The 14392-nt window shown below is 40.0% G+C and overlaps 1 non-coding gene across 1 annotated transcript; it reads right to left on the bottom strand.

The window, feature by feature from the left end:
* Window positions 1-9735: 9735 nt before the first annotated feature.
* On the bottom strand, window positions 9736-9807 carry trnat-ugu. Its single transcript has one exon. It is a non-coding gene; the product is annotated as a tRNA-Thr (tRNA).
* Window positions 9808-14392: the final 4585 nt, after the last annotated feature.

The raw sequence follows: 14392 nt of genomic DNA, 5'->3' as shown, positions 1-14392 counted from the left end.
CTAGGTGAAGATATGTGTTATTTGAGCTGGTTAATATGGCGCCCTTTCCATTTGACCTATTACGTCATATAATAAACAACTGCAGCCGTTAAATTGGCAGAACAGCATTTCAAACAGCAACGAGACATGTAAGATATGTGCTAACCCTCAGGTGGTTCTTCTTACCGGCACTGTTTACCTTCTTCTTCTTCTGCAACTGACTTTCTTGGATGTTTTTGTTCCGGGGTACGGACGCCATACGCCAATGCAGTGGTTGTGGACCACGCGCACACACGTTGTGCAGTTAAAGTCTGATTAGGGCGTATACATAGCGCAAAAAATTTATCTCTGTGTCTTAACGGATAAGGTGAACTCCGTTGGACTTAACTAACGGTTAAACCACTCCAGCCTCCATAGTTGGAGTAACATGCACTTAAGTTGTTTCAATTTTCAAATTTTTTCAAGTGCAACGTACTGAATGAACTGGAAAACAGTGTAAACATAGCATTGGAGAGTTGCCTCATTGCCTCATTGTATCAATAGTGTTTATGTAATTCGGTGTAATTACTCCCACTGCCAGAACAGATATAGACATTGCGCAATATCGCCTATAATGTTAAAAAAGAATGTATTTGCCTCTGGATCTATAATTAGTATGGCGTTACATAACTCTTTCCAGGAAACCTCTTGAAATTATTTGGAAATCAGATTAGCCTTGTTCAGAAGAATAACGGATAACAGAGCTCGTAAAACCAGGGAAAAACCAAGAAAAAGCATGTATCACACAAAAAAGGCCTTTCAGAGTTATATTACGCTGACTTCCTTTGTAATTCATCTGCTCCGGTGGTGATGCTATCTGCAGCAGTTGTGGGCAGCGGGGAGGATATAAATATCCGTGCCCAGTTGTTGCCAAGTGGGTGGCACAGACAAGGCTCCCAGCAAGACTGTTTACACCGGCTGACCGGCTTTACGAAAACAGCTACTGAGGGTCAGACAGATGAGCTGGGAGGTGTTAGCCAGAGATGACGGGGGAAAGGCACGTTACGTAAAATGCCTCACTGGAGGTGGCGAGGACAAGCTTTAAATACTCAGACCACAAGGGAAGTCCGAGGAGGAGGAAAAGGACAGGAATTGGAGGAGGCCGTCACTACACTGACATCATGTGGATAACCATCAGCCACTTTAGCCGAGCATCACCTTTCACTACAGCTTCATCTGATCCTTTCTCTCCTATGCTTCCTTTTACTTCCGAATATCCCCTTTCTCTTTCTACCTCTTTAAAATAAGCCTTTGTTGGTGTTTGTCACGGAGTGGCTCCGAATAAACTCTCTCTGCGGTGACACAGTGTCATGCAGGCTTGTCCTCATTTTACCTCGTATATAACGTTATCTAATGCGATTCTCATTAGCACTCACCACCAGTCAGTTGGTATTACGAAAGATAAGGGCACCCACATTCTACATTGTTGTAATATTAGAGATCAACAAGTAGAAATGGAGTTTCATAATCAAAGCCTCCCTTTCTGACCTCCTCGTCCAACCAAATAACTCCTTGCTGTTTTCCTTCTCCACACATTCTCTCTACACGAGCACATTTTGTAATATACTCATTCCTGTTGTCACATATTCGGAGCCTCTGACTGCCAAACTAAGAGCGTCTGTAGCATTGCACTTAAAGGAAAAGGTTCTGCATCTGTGTCCACTTGTAGTCAGTTATCTGAGGCTGTAACACTTCAGAGTTACGAAGGGTTCAGGTTATTGTAATTACATCACAGTTTGCGCTATTGTAAAAATTCCAATTCCATTTCTGTAAGGTGAGACATTGCGCTTTACAGCCAATCTGGCACCTTTCCCAGAAGTCATTAAACTCTTATAACGTGCAGTAAATTGTAAGTAACTGCCAGATATGGCAGGTAGTCTGGGAAGTAATAGGCAAAGCCACTTACTAACAGGAGGTTTTCTGGCCTTTTTGTAGTTAAAATAAGTAAATAAGTCAACATTTTTGAGGCTTAGGACTTAGAGGGTGAAACAAACATAATGTATTTTTAGCTTTAACTTCCTGAGACCAAAGCTTTTCTTTGAGGTATTTGGGATTAGTAGAACCTAAGATCTATAAAAACTAAGCACCATCTTTGAACAGGAAGTAGTAGTTTTGGGAAAAAACAAAACAAAACAAAAAAACAAAATAAAAAACGCTGTCCTCATATGTGGACACTGGGAATATTTCATTATTTATGTTATAAAGAAGTGACGAAATATAAAACTTTCTATTTTAATACCTGTACATGGTAATGACAGAATTGCAAAGTTATAAGTCCCAACGTCCTCAAACGAGTACTGGTAATTAGCAAAAATTGCTAGTCTGTTAAATTTGCACATCATACCAAAATAGAAACGTTAATAAGCATAAATAAATAAGTTTTCACCTTTGCCACCACTAGATGGCAGACCGAAGTGGACATCGGGTTTAAATGAAGCAGAGTAAGCTGCAATTAAATTTAAAACTTAACGTCCCCATATGAGGACACAGGGTCTCGAGAGGTTAAGGAATGAATGAAATGAATGAATGAAAGCATCTTATTGTTACTTGTGTCAGGATTGGAAAGATGCACCTGAACACGCCGCAAAGTCTACAACCAACAGCTGGCTGGCTAGTGTTCTAAAAAGAAATAACTCTTCATACCAGCAGGTGGCAGTAGAGCTGATTTCTTTATTGTCGTTCTAGATGACAATGAAGCTACTGAGAGTGGAGAGAGTCTGGCCAACGAGGGAATGGACCTAGCTATCCCGCTGTGCAACGTAGCGCAAGGTAAACAGACTTTCGAATTGCCCTCTAAGCCCACAGTGCATTGCGTTTTTTATCCTCTACGTCACCCATTCAAGCCCTGTAGGTCATGTTAGTGTAGTAAAACACTAAAGTACACATCAGTTACTGTTAATGATCATTTATAGTGTTAACCAAAAGAAAATGGGAGTCTCCACTCCACTCTGGGACTCAGACTCCGGCTCCATACTTGTAAGAGATGGCCCCGCCCATATCCCTGGACTTTCAGCGTCAGTTTCACCATCGTCCATATTTCATACAGTCTATGGTCACAACTATTTGTCATATTCAGACAGAGCCAATCTATCTTTTAACCCTTGCTACTATTTTTAATGCTAAACTGGGCTGCTAATTAGCTACTGCTGCTGCTGATGGTGGTGGTGGTGGTGGTGGTGGTGGCGGCATCATTCAACTGCTGCCTGTGAAACTGAATTTCTGCGTATTCGAAAATACTCATCTCCTGTTTTTCCTCTGTCATGCTTTTTTTTCCCCTTCAAATTTCTCTCAAGAAACACGTGTAAAAGCTTCCTGCAAGATGTCTGCCAAATTTAGCTGTCCTGATAATTATTTACGGTCTGTCCGATGACTAAGAAAAATGCGGTTGAACTGAGAGCCCTGTGTGCAGGAAGCCGTTTATGTAACAGCTTGTCTATACCTCAGATATATCCGAGGCTCATACACATGAGAGATGTATTGCAGCAGCTATAAATAGGCCATGACTCATTTTGTTTGACTTGGGGGGGCTGTTTCATAACAGCCGGAGTGTGTGTCTGTGCTCATGTGGGTATCGATGCCTATTGATGAATTGTTGTTTACGCGCTCCTAATGTTTCAGCCTCTGATTTCTGCATCAGCCGTGACCTAAGTCATCCCTAAACTCCACCAGCATCAAGGTGATGTTTTTGGATTTTTTCTTTTTTTTTTTTTTAAATGTGGGGGGAAAGCCACAAATGGGTGACCCCCTCCGACGCAGCCTCACCAGAGCCCCCGCCGTCTGCTCTGTAATCAGACATTTCAACATCATTTGACCCGACACATACCCAACACACCCGACAAAAACATTTTGAAAGGCGCTCAGACCAGCTGTGAGGCAGAAGCCAAGAGTCTCAGACCCACATTCCTCCCCGTGCTTCTATTCTCGGGCTCCGAAATACGTCACGCTGTTTCCAGAGCAACCACTTCTGACCGTTTGAGGGGGGTAGAGAAAGGGGGTGAGGGTGCTGCTTATGAAATGCTCATGAAAAGAAATTACATATATTAGAGGGGACGGGTCTCTGGGGGAGATGGTGGGGATTCATCATCAGAATGACACGCAGCTGTAGAAAGAATGACAACATTAATATTTTTAAAAGAAAAAAAAAATTTAGAATGTAATAAAGTGAATATAAAGTTACCGGAGGGCTTCTCCCCTGCACGCAGACGTCTTCTCACATCTGTCACAATAAGTGACACCAGAGCAGTGTTGAGCTCAGTGGGACGTAACGATGATAAGTTTTCTTTTTCTGAGCTGCCACGTCGCCGTGTTTTGTTCTGATGCTTTTCCTGTACTCAACATGACAAAATATTAGCCAAAAAAAACATTGGATTTTATTTTGAATATTGCTGATTTGGTTTGTTTCAGATGAAATTAAAGTCAAGTCAAGGTTCTGTATTAAATTCAACCGAGTGCTATTTATAAATATACATTATTATTATCATTTTGCATTCAGTATGTTGGATTAATGTTAATGTGCTTTTAAAGAAATAAAAATCTCTCTCTCTATATATATATATATATATATGTATATATATATATATATATATGTATATATATATATGAGAAATGTCTAATCAACCGAAGATTTTGCAACGCCCTGCAGTGCCTCCACAGATCCCCTAGGGGTCGCGGACCCCCTGTTGAAGACCTGCGATCTAACGCTTCATTCCCTCATGAATAAACTGCAATATTTCCAACCCGAGCAGAAAATAGCTCTGTATTCATGAGATCTGGCATCCGCCTGTTAGTCAGGTCAGACGCATAATGCATAGTCACAACTTACATAATACCAAAATGAAAGCTTTTTTTGTCAAGTTGCTAATGGACACTTGAACCATTTTTTTAAAAAAATAAATAAAATAAATCTCAAATGTTAAGAGTGAGTCAGGGTTGAGATTTTTTTTTTCATTTATTTTTTAAATATTCCATCTTCTTTTTCCCTTATAATAATTTTTGCATGGCTCCTAAGAAGTGAAATTGAAGCTCTAGAGGATTAAAAGATGTGTTTTCTACGCGTATTTACAGTAAGCTGCCGTTTTACACATGCAAACACGTCTTCGTTCCCGGTGACCTACTAATTTACGTCATAATGTGGCTGAAAGTTCAGAGAGCTTCATTTCACAACAAACGGCACGGAGGAGTTTAGGTGCCAAGCGTGCATCAGATGTTTGGTTAGGTATCGGGTGGGGCAGGTGGTTTAGTTTTAAAAGAGGAGGTTAGGGCTTGGAATTAAAGTAAATTTTAATTGCAGACAAAGGGGTTTAGAGAGGGAGTGCTATGACTGGTTACGTAAAGCATGCTGTGCAGTTGCATAATCCGTTCATAATCGGAGGGTAGTACAGATATAGATGGCCCAGTTTCTATCTGGTTCATTCGAGCATGACAGTGACACAGTGTCCTCAGCGGTCATGTTCACCGGAGGCAGCCCCGAGCAAAGCTCTCCTCCACTTGAGCTTCATCCGTTGCAGCCGTGCTCGACTTCCCGTGAGGCGACAGTTAATGCTGCCCCTATTTACTCCACTATTATGTGAGCAGATGTTGAAGGTGCGCGTGGCGTGAGTCACACTTTGTTTGTCTGATAATCTCTCCACTCTCTGATCCCCTTATTCATGACCTTACACAGTGTTTACACCAATCAGGCGTAATATTATGACATCATTAATACTGTGTAGGTCTACGTTGTGCCTCCAAAACAGTTGTGACTCATCAGAGAATGGACTTGGGCCTTCTGAGGGTGTCATGTGGCTACAGGATGTTGTTAACTGGTTAACTGGGAGGCCTTTGTATCCTATGGGTTGAGGGGAGGGGCCTCTGTGGCTCATACCACTTGATTAGTTTGGAATCTAGTGAATTTGGAGCCCAGGTCAAAACCTTGCGCTGTTTTTTGTGTTCTTGAGTTGTTCCTAAAGCGTTGTTGTGTGCATCTTGCTTGGGATGTCTGCTTCCGTCAAGGAGTGTCATTGCTGTGGGGTAGGGCTGTCTGGTCTGGTCAAAGTAACATCCACACAAATGAATGCCAGGCTCGGAAGTTTCCCAGCAGAACACTGAACTGTCACAAGATGGTCAATGTTATTTACTTCTTCTGCAAGTGGCTTTGATGTAATGCCTGATTGGTTTAACAGTATAATGTGACCACACAGTGCATTTACATCCACAACTTAATCTAGCCATGCTCGATATTCGACTTTCTGACCACAGTCCTTGTTTCAGTTTACATGCAACGGAGAAAATCGAATAACTGACGGGAACACGTAGTCCTCCTCCACGCTAGGTGGCGATATGTGTTTTGTCAGTGGGTTAATAAGTCCCCCTTCCCAGTTGACCCATTACATCATATAAGAAACAAGAGTTGCTCATACAGCAGACCAGTATTTCAAACAACAAGAAGATGGATAATATTACAAGAAGATTTTAGTTGGAGTAATGTGTTTACATGCATTTAAGTTGTCCAGTTAAATTCGGATTGAGGCAATAAATACAAAGTAGTATTCATCCGAGATACAAAGCAGCTGGTCCTGCTTGAGTAGGTTTCGCCTCTCATCCAAAAGTCAGTTCTAAACAAACTCCCGGGAGTCTGAAGCTGTTTCACTTCTTGTGGGGTTGCTGAAAGTCATCTAAGTTGTTTACCAGATTTTCAACCCCACAAGAGGTTAAAAATCCTGGGTCTTGTTTAGAACAGTCGAAGCATTTTGAATGAGAGCTGAAACTCCTCCAAGACACTCAGGCAAGTCCAGTTGCTTTGATATAAATGATTAGATATACCGTGACCTGAACGACCAGGTAATCTTCAAGGACGTAGATAATTGGAATTAGGTTTTTTTTTTTCTTTGGCATCAAAGTAGTCCCACTGCTTATCAGATGCATCTCGACCATGTGCGATTAAAATCAGAAGCCGCCTCAGACCCGTATTCATTTAGAGCTACATCAAAGGAATGGCTGTTCTGCCCCAGACTTGAGACCCAGGTGCTGTGCAGCCCTGCTAACGAAACAGAAAGCTGTTTTAAACATACGCTTTCTACTTCCTCTAGTGCGCAGGTTTTTAACAGGGGGTCCGTGAACCCTAGGAGGTCTGCAGAAGTACAGCAAGGGGATCTCAAAATCTTTGGTTGATTACACATTTTATATATATATTTTTAATTTCCCCCCACGATATTTAAATACACTTTAACTTGAATCTAACATATTTTAGTAATGGGATAAGGGATACATCTCTGGGGTATCTTTGCTGACGTAAACAACGCTAATCTCACCTTCGATAGCTTGTACATGCTACATGCTAAAATGCATGACTTGCATATATCATGTCAAAATGTCACTGTCAAGGAAGCGGTGTGTTTTTCTGTGTACTGTGACATTTAGAGTTTTCGGGGTTGCAGCATTAAGTTGCTACAAGAAGAAGCAGAAGTTATTACTTGAGGAAAGTCTTGACTTTCATAACAAGATCTCAGCCTTGCACGGTTTCACATTCCCATGACCAACTAAGGTCATGTTTTCTAGCCTCTTTTGCAGCTTTTCAAAGCCGGAACATTGTGAACACAGCAGAGCGTACATGACGGAAGATTACGCAGAGTGCACGGTTAGATTACCAGGCATCTCCTGGACTTATCTTGAAACGTACAGCCATACACGTGAACTCAATGGTAGCAGTGCGGTGCGTCCTTTTTTGTTTCGGTCAATCCTAGAAACCAAATATTTTTGCCCTCCTCGTACTGTTCATTCTTTCATACAGTATCAACTTAATCCCGATTCAGGCACCACGCTGAATGCATTTTCAAAATTAATCCTATTTGAAGGATTTAGATTTACACAACAAGGACATTCAGAGATTGGTTGTATTTATTTAATTTTCTTTTAAAAACGGAACCTTAAAGGCTCATATAATGTCCACAGTTCATACAAATCTAACTCCCATTCAGATGCCATTCAGGCTCTTAAAATTGAAACTATTTATGTTATTGGATTAATTCCCACCCTGGCCTCCAGCACAATGAAAGCTCTGAGAGAGGCCATTGTCGTTCTTATGAGAGGCTTCCTTTTTTTTTGGTTTAACACTCACAGAGGATGTGATCTACTCTTTTATGTAACTGCATCCTAATCCCGGTGGTGTTCCATACAGCGGATAGAAAGGGTTTTTTTTTTTCTTGAGAGTCGAGCGAGAATATCGTCGTTCCTCTAAATCCGAAAATAGAATCGGAGGCAGCCGCTAGAGAGGCGAACCATGCAAAAAGGGCTTTGAACAGTTGCTTGAAAGGGCTTAACCCAGAGTGAACTGCTCCCCCGATGCTCAAACCCGGCACGCAGGCCAGCAGCCAGGATGTGGAGGGGGGAAAAAAAGAAAAATCAAAGATCTGAATCTTTGTTCAGTAAAGGGATTTGTGCCCTCAGAGATCATTGAAGTCCCTCTGACCTCAGACCACCCTGCTCATCCAAGTCATGACCACTAAACAACTGCAGCAACTTCTCACTGTTTAGAGGCAACTTACGGAAAGTTTGTCTTGATTTTCGACACATGCTTTCTACTAACCTCACTACTTAAGTAACTAATTACATGACAATGACTGAGTACTTTGCAAAATCCTCAATTATACTTTCATATAAATAAATCTTTGTATGACATCAACACCGCTGGGAGAAGTAGAGTACAGTCCAAGGAACGTCATTGTGGAAGGGGTTAAACAGTTATAGATATATAGATATATTGTGTTAATTAGTGAACTTGAAGGCCAAGTTGGTTTCCACGTGTGCAAAACGGTACGGACTTTGAATGTGTTATTGTGGGGGTGGATTGCAACGCGAGGCTCCCGTGAATGTTTCTTAAATGTTACTGGGGATTGGGTTGTAGCCGGCAGAGCTTCTGCAGTTTATGCACGGTCACAAATTTTGACCTTCTCACCGATGTCGGCAGAGGTACAAACTTAGGCAACTGAAATTTATGTCATGCGGTTCCGTGTTGAGCAAAGTATGGAGTGACTTCTGGAGATGTTGTAATTAAGATTTTGCTAACAGACAGAGCTACGCTAACTGGAACTAGATTAATTATACTCAAAATTAAAATATAAAAGTGTAATTAGGTTGAGTGACTTCGTAGCCTGAGTGAGTGAGAGTGAGTTTAAAGAGTTCACGTTACCTGTGCTAATTATCTGGTTTACGATGCTTTTTGTAAATAACTGACATTAAACGTGTTGATCCTTGACCATTTGAAGTCATAGGGATTTGTGGCAGGGTGTGACTGGAGTAAAAATTAACTGAAATTACTCTGTGAACAATGTTTGATTTATATTTTTGCCGAGGTTAAGAGTCATTATGTTGCACTTACACAATGCATACAGTAACATGTATGCATTGCTTATTAAGCGGTGCTTAGGCATAACACAAAGGAAGGTAGAAAAACACACATTTACTGTTTGTTGGTATTGGTGCATCCTCGTATCAGTGGTGGTAAGCTGACTGTCAACGTTTAGGCTAAGTGAGATTTGTTACAGGGTTTCGCTAAGAAAACCTTCAATAAATTGGTTAGTGTACATCAAATATATATCATTAAATCTCAACCATGTTAATAAATAAAGCCATACCTGAAGCTGAGTCAGACCAATAACAGGCAGCTAATACTGTAAGGAAGGAAAACCTCCAATAGACAGAGTTTTTTTTCCCCTCAATGCATTGCATAGTGATGCATGAAGGCATGGATGGGGATTGAACCCATGATCTCTGGTTTACAAGACCAACGCCTTACCACTTGGCCACCACGCCACATTTTGACATAATGCAATATGATATTCTTCGACTTGAGCTAGTGCGATACGATACAATTTGAGTTGATATGATACATTTTGAGCTTATACGATATGTTACGATCTATTTTGAGCTTACGGATATGATTTGAGTGTATATGACTACGATACAATACGTTTTGAGCTGACAAAATATGATACGATACAATTTGAGCTGATACGATACAATTTGTGCTGATATGATACAAATTAAGCTGATACAATATATGATACGATATGAGCTTATATGATACGATACCATTCAAGCTGATACAATATGATTTGAGCTGATACGATATGTTACAATACGATACGATACAGTCTGACTTCATAAGATACGATACGATACAGTCTGACTTCATACGATACGATCTGATGTAATATGATAGAACTTGAGCTGATATGATACGATTTGAGCTTATATGATATGTTACGACGTGATTTGAGCTTATACGATATGATTTCAGCTGATCCGATTTCAGCTTATACGGATATGATACGATACGATACGATACATATATATTGAGTTTGTACGATACGATATGATGATACAATACGTTTTTACTGATCCCCGAGGGGAAATTGTGTTGTTGTTACAGTGGCATGACAAGACAGAGCAACAATATAAGTTAGAGGTAAGAGAAACAACAGCAAGAGTAAAACTATCCAACAAAAAAAAAAAAAGCTTTTCAGAACTTTAACCCAGACGCTCTGAAAGTATAAGCACTAAGAAAAAGACACAGAATAATTGAAGCCATTCAAGAAAAACACACATCATCTGATAGAATGTGACTCCTTTATATTCTGTATATTGACGGCTGTAATGTGGGATAATGGGATTAGACAATTTCATTGTAGAAAAAGAAACAGTGAGAGGCGAGGAGACAAAGGAGAGTGGAAGCGAAAAAGAAGGGGTTTGTTGAGGACAATGGCTCGACTCACAGGGCCATCTGAGGTCTGTTTATTCGGTTCTTACCTCACACTCTCACTGCCCACTGTTTATTCATTCATTTCACTTCAGTAATTCAAGAAGGAGCACGGATGAATAAAATAGGCCCAGCATGTGTGTGTGTTGGACGGTATATGCACACTTTATGTAAGCATAAACATCTTGTACAAAATATTGAGTGGATTTTAAACACTATTTATTACAATAGACAACAAGTCTAAGTTCAGTTTTTTCAACTTCTCTCAAGATGCTACACTCTACCATGATACTGGCTACATTGTGGGTGGGAGCACGCAGATTTCAAGAGGGCAAAAGGCATATGTGAAAAAATATTTATATATGTCGAGCTTGTACATCTAAATAATGAATGACAGTCACTAGAAACTTGGCAGGAGATGAAATTTCTAACTTTAGAGTGAACCCAAAGAGCGAAAGAGCAAATAGAGAAAACTTTTTGGTCCAACGAGTATAAGTAATTAAGGTCGAAGGTAGACCAACAAAACTCTAGTCAGTGATCACATAACTACTAAAAAGAAAGTAATGGTTGCCATCAATGAAATCTATCTATTCTTGACCTGAATAGATATGTCAAGAACAGACAGCTTATGTGCTACATACCATGTACGGTTTATAAAGTTGCACATGTTAAAATGATCACACAATTTTTCCCACATGTAGCCCCAAAAACATTAAAAAAATAAATAGTTTTAAAAAAAAAAAAGTTTAAAAAGATTTTTTATTACATTTACTAAATGTTAAATCTAAACGTAAAAGTTAAATATTATAACCAAATATTTAGTGTTAAATCTAAATGTTAAAATTTTAATTTAAATGTTAAATGATTTAACTAAATGCTAAATCTAAATGTAAATGTTGTATCTAGGTGTTATGTAAGATTTAACATTTAGATATAACATTTATGTGTATTTTACGAGAACAATAAATATGTAAAAATCCACAAATACCACACCTCATCTCTTTTTTATGTTTTTGTTCATTTTAACATGAGTAACTTTAACTAACTTTATAGTAACTTTATAGTTGTAGATAAGCAACCTCCTTTTCTCTGTTAACCAGGGCTTTTGGTCAAGAGGATTTGGACCGTTCCTCTGCTAGTGTTAGCGGAGGTTGTTTCAGATGCATTGCATTAGTACTTGTGCTGTATTTCAGGACTGACATGTCATGCTAGTATGGGCTTTGTCTTTAGCGAACTAGTGATGAAATATCGATACTTTCGATACTTCAGTCATTGGAGGCAATGTAGTAATACTGTGTTAAGTAACTAAATTATTGAGTTGTTGCAACACAACAAACCTTGTGACTTCAGGTTAAACCACAACATATAATAGTTTTACATAGTTATTTAAACAATCATTTATATAGTTAAACAATAATTTATTTTAATAGTGTTATTATTTTACTTATTCCCTTTTGTAGTGTTTGAAACACCATTTTCATATAATTTGTGTCTTTCGTATGGTTTTCTGTTGTATTGGCTGAGCTGTATAGTAAACAAGGCCACTACCTCAATATACTTCTGAGTTTAAAATGAATAAATAAATTACTCTGATGTCTTTATATATGTTATTCTTTATGGAGCTATGATTTGAAATGCACTACTTTTTGAGGTTTACCAGACACATTAGGGCAGATTTACACAAAGTATCGATATCGGATCGGTATCACCGATACCAGCCTGAATTTTACTCGGAATTGGATCGGAAAGGGAAATGCTGGTATCAAATGTCACTAATTTCCACACACTCCATGAACCACTGTTAGTTTGCTGCAACACTGGGCTCTTCCTGTCTTCTCAGAGGCGTCCATGTTGCTATGGCACAAGATCAGTGACTAGTGGACTTGATGCTTAAAGCGTCATGACACAGCAGTGAAGAGGAACAACTGACTAGTGGACTAGTCTCTACAACCCTTACTTTCTTAACAGTAGTTTTATTTAGTAATTTACGCATCATGTTTTGCACAATTTGCACGATTTTAGCCTTTCTTTCTCCTTTATACTAGTTACTACTACCACTGCTGTTGCAACAATTTTTTATATATATATATATCCTCTCAAATACAATGTGGGTGTCCCGGTGTCTGAACAGCTGACTGGACAGCTGTGTTAAAAATAAAAGGAGATGTCAATTCCTCCCATGGTTTGGCCTCCTGGATATAAGTTTCTCATCTACTATAGCCTCCAAACTCCTCTCCTGAGGGAGACTGAGTGCTGCGTGGAGCCAAGCGAGAGTTCCTTGATGATGGATCCTGACGGTGGGAAGTGGCGTGGGTGGCGAAGATGAGTCATCTCTCGCCGGCCCGCCGCGTTAGGTCGCCGCCGCTGGTGCAGATCCGAGTCGAGCACCGTCTCGCGGTGATGTCAGAGCCGTCACTGTTCTACTCTCTCATCAGCACCCTCTCACAAAGCACTTGGCATTTGTGCACCGAGGCCAGGGAGGCGTACAATTATAGCACCGAGTGTTCTGTCTTCATTTAGCCTCCCGTCTCTGTCTCTATGTTAGGATCTCTTCTTGGCTTGGATGGAGGCTTGCATGTCATCACTGCCTAAAGATGGACTGAACGAGGTATAAAAATTAAATTTAGGTTTACAAGAAAAGTGGGAAGATTGCATCAGCCCTACAACGGAAATAGAGCACCCCCTGAATAGCCCGGTTCTTCCCAAAATCGTTTATTCTCAGAAAAAGTTTCTGCCACGTGTTCCTCCGAAGGAGTCGTCACCCTGATGAGTTGAGTGCACTTTGAAAAACACGAAAATGGCTGTGAGATTCATCCAACTGACGCGTGTTTTCACAGTTCGTTTCTTTTCTGGAACGAGTCGCCTGTAACGGCCCTCGTGAATGACTCAGCCAAACATCCTAAGACATGACCACCCACACGCTGCTGCAGAAAATGACGCAGATGTTCCATTGAGCAACTTTTTTTCTTGGCATTTATGTGCACAGAATAATAATATGATAGCTGGTGGTTACGTAACTAATGCACAAGTTGTTGTGCAGGCGTCAACTTGAACAAATCTACAGATATATGTCTGGATAAACTGTTCTGACAGGTTTCTGTCAATGCATCATCTGTCTCATTGAAGTAAGATGTTATTTAACATCTTAAAGTCTTCATTTACATGTATTTGCAATTTAAATTGTTGCATTACTTTCATTTAAAAACCGGCGTCATGGCTAGACTCATGACTGAACGTTGACGTCGTCATCCCCTGTTTATTAAGGCTTTACTGCCCTCTACAGGCTTTGGTGAATGATGCACCTACAATTCTGCACAAACTGAAACAAATGTAGCTCGTACTCAAGATGAAGAACTGAACAAAGAATCCACTGCCCCCTGATAGGAACATCGAAAGTAATTAATTACATGACATAACAATCTTCCCTTGATAAAATCTAATATACAGACCTATAGAAAAGCATGCAAATATTTAAAGGTTTTGCTCAAGCAGGTCATGGTGTATAAAAATATAAAGCTAAAACGAAGGCAACTGGACTAGTTTGAGAAATATGATGTTGAGAATGGAAGCAACTTTTGGTTTCTCAAGATCCTCAGCCTTCACCTGAAGAAGAAGGTTTAATATCCACTTACCAAAAGG

This window comes from Mugil cephalus, chromosome 20 (assembly GCF_022458985.1).
Source record: "Mugil cephalus isolate CIBA_MC_2020 chromosome 20, CIBA_Mcephalus_1.1, whole genome shotgun sequence".
Lineage (NCBI taxonomy): Eukaryota > Metazoa > Chordata > Actinopteri > Mugiliformes > Mugilidae > Mugil > Mugil cephalus.
Note: the sequence above shows the minus strand (reverse complement) of the source record. Positions and strands in the feature narration are given on the sequence as shown.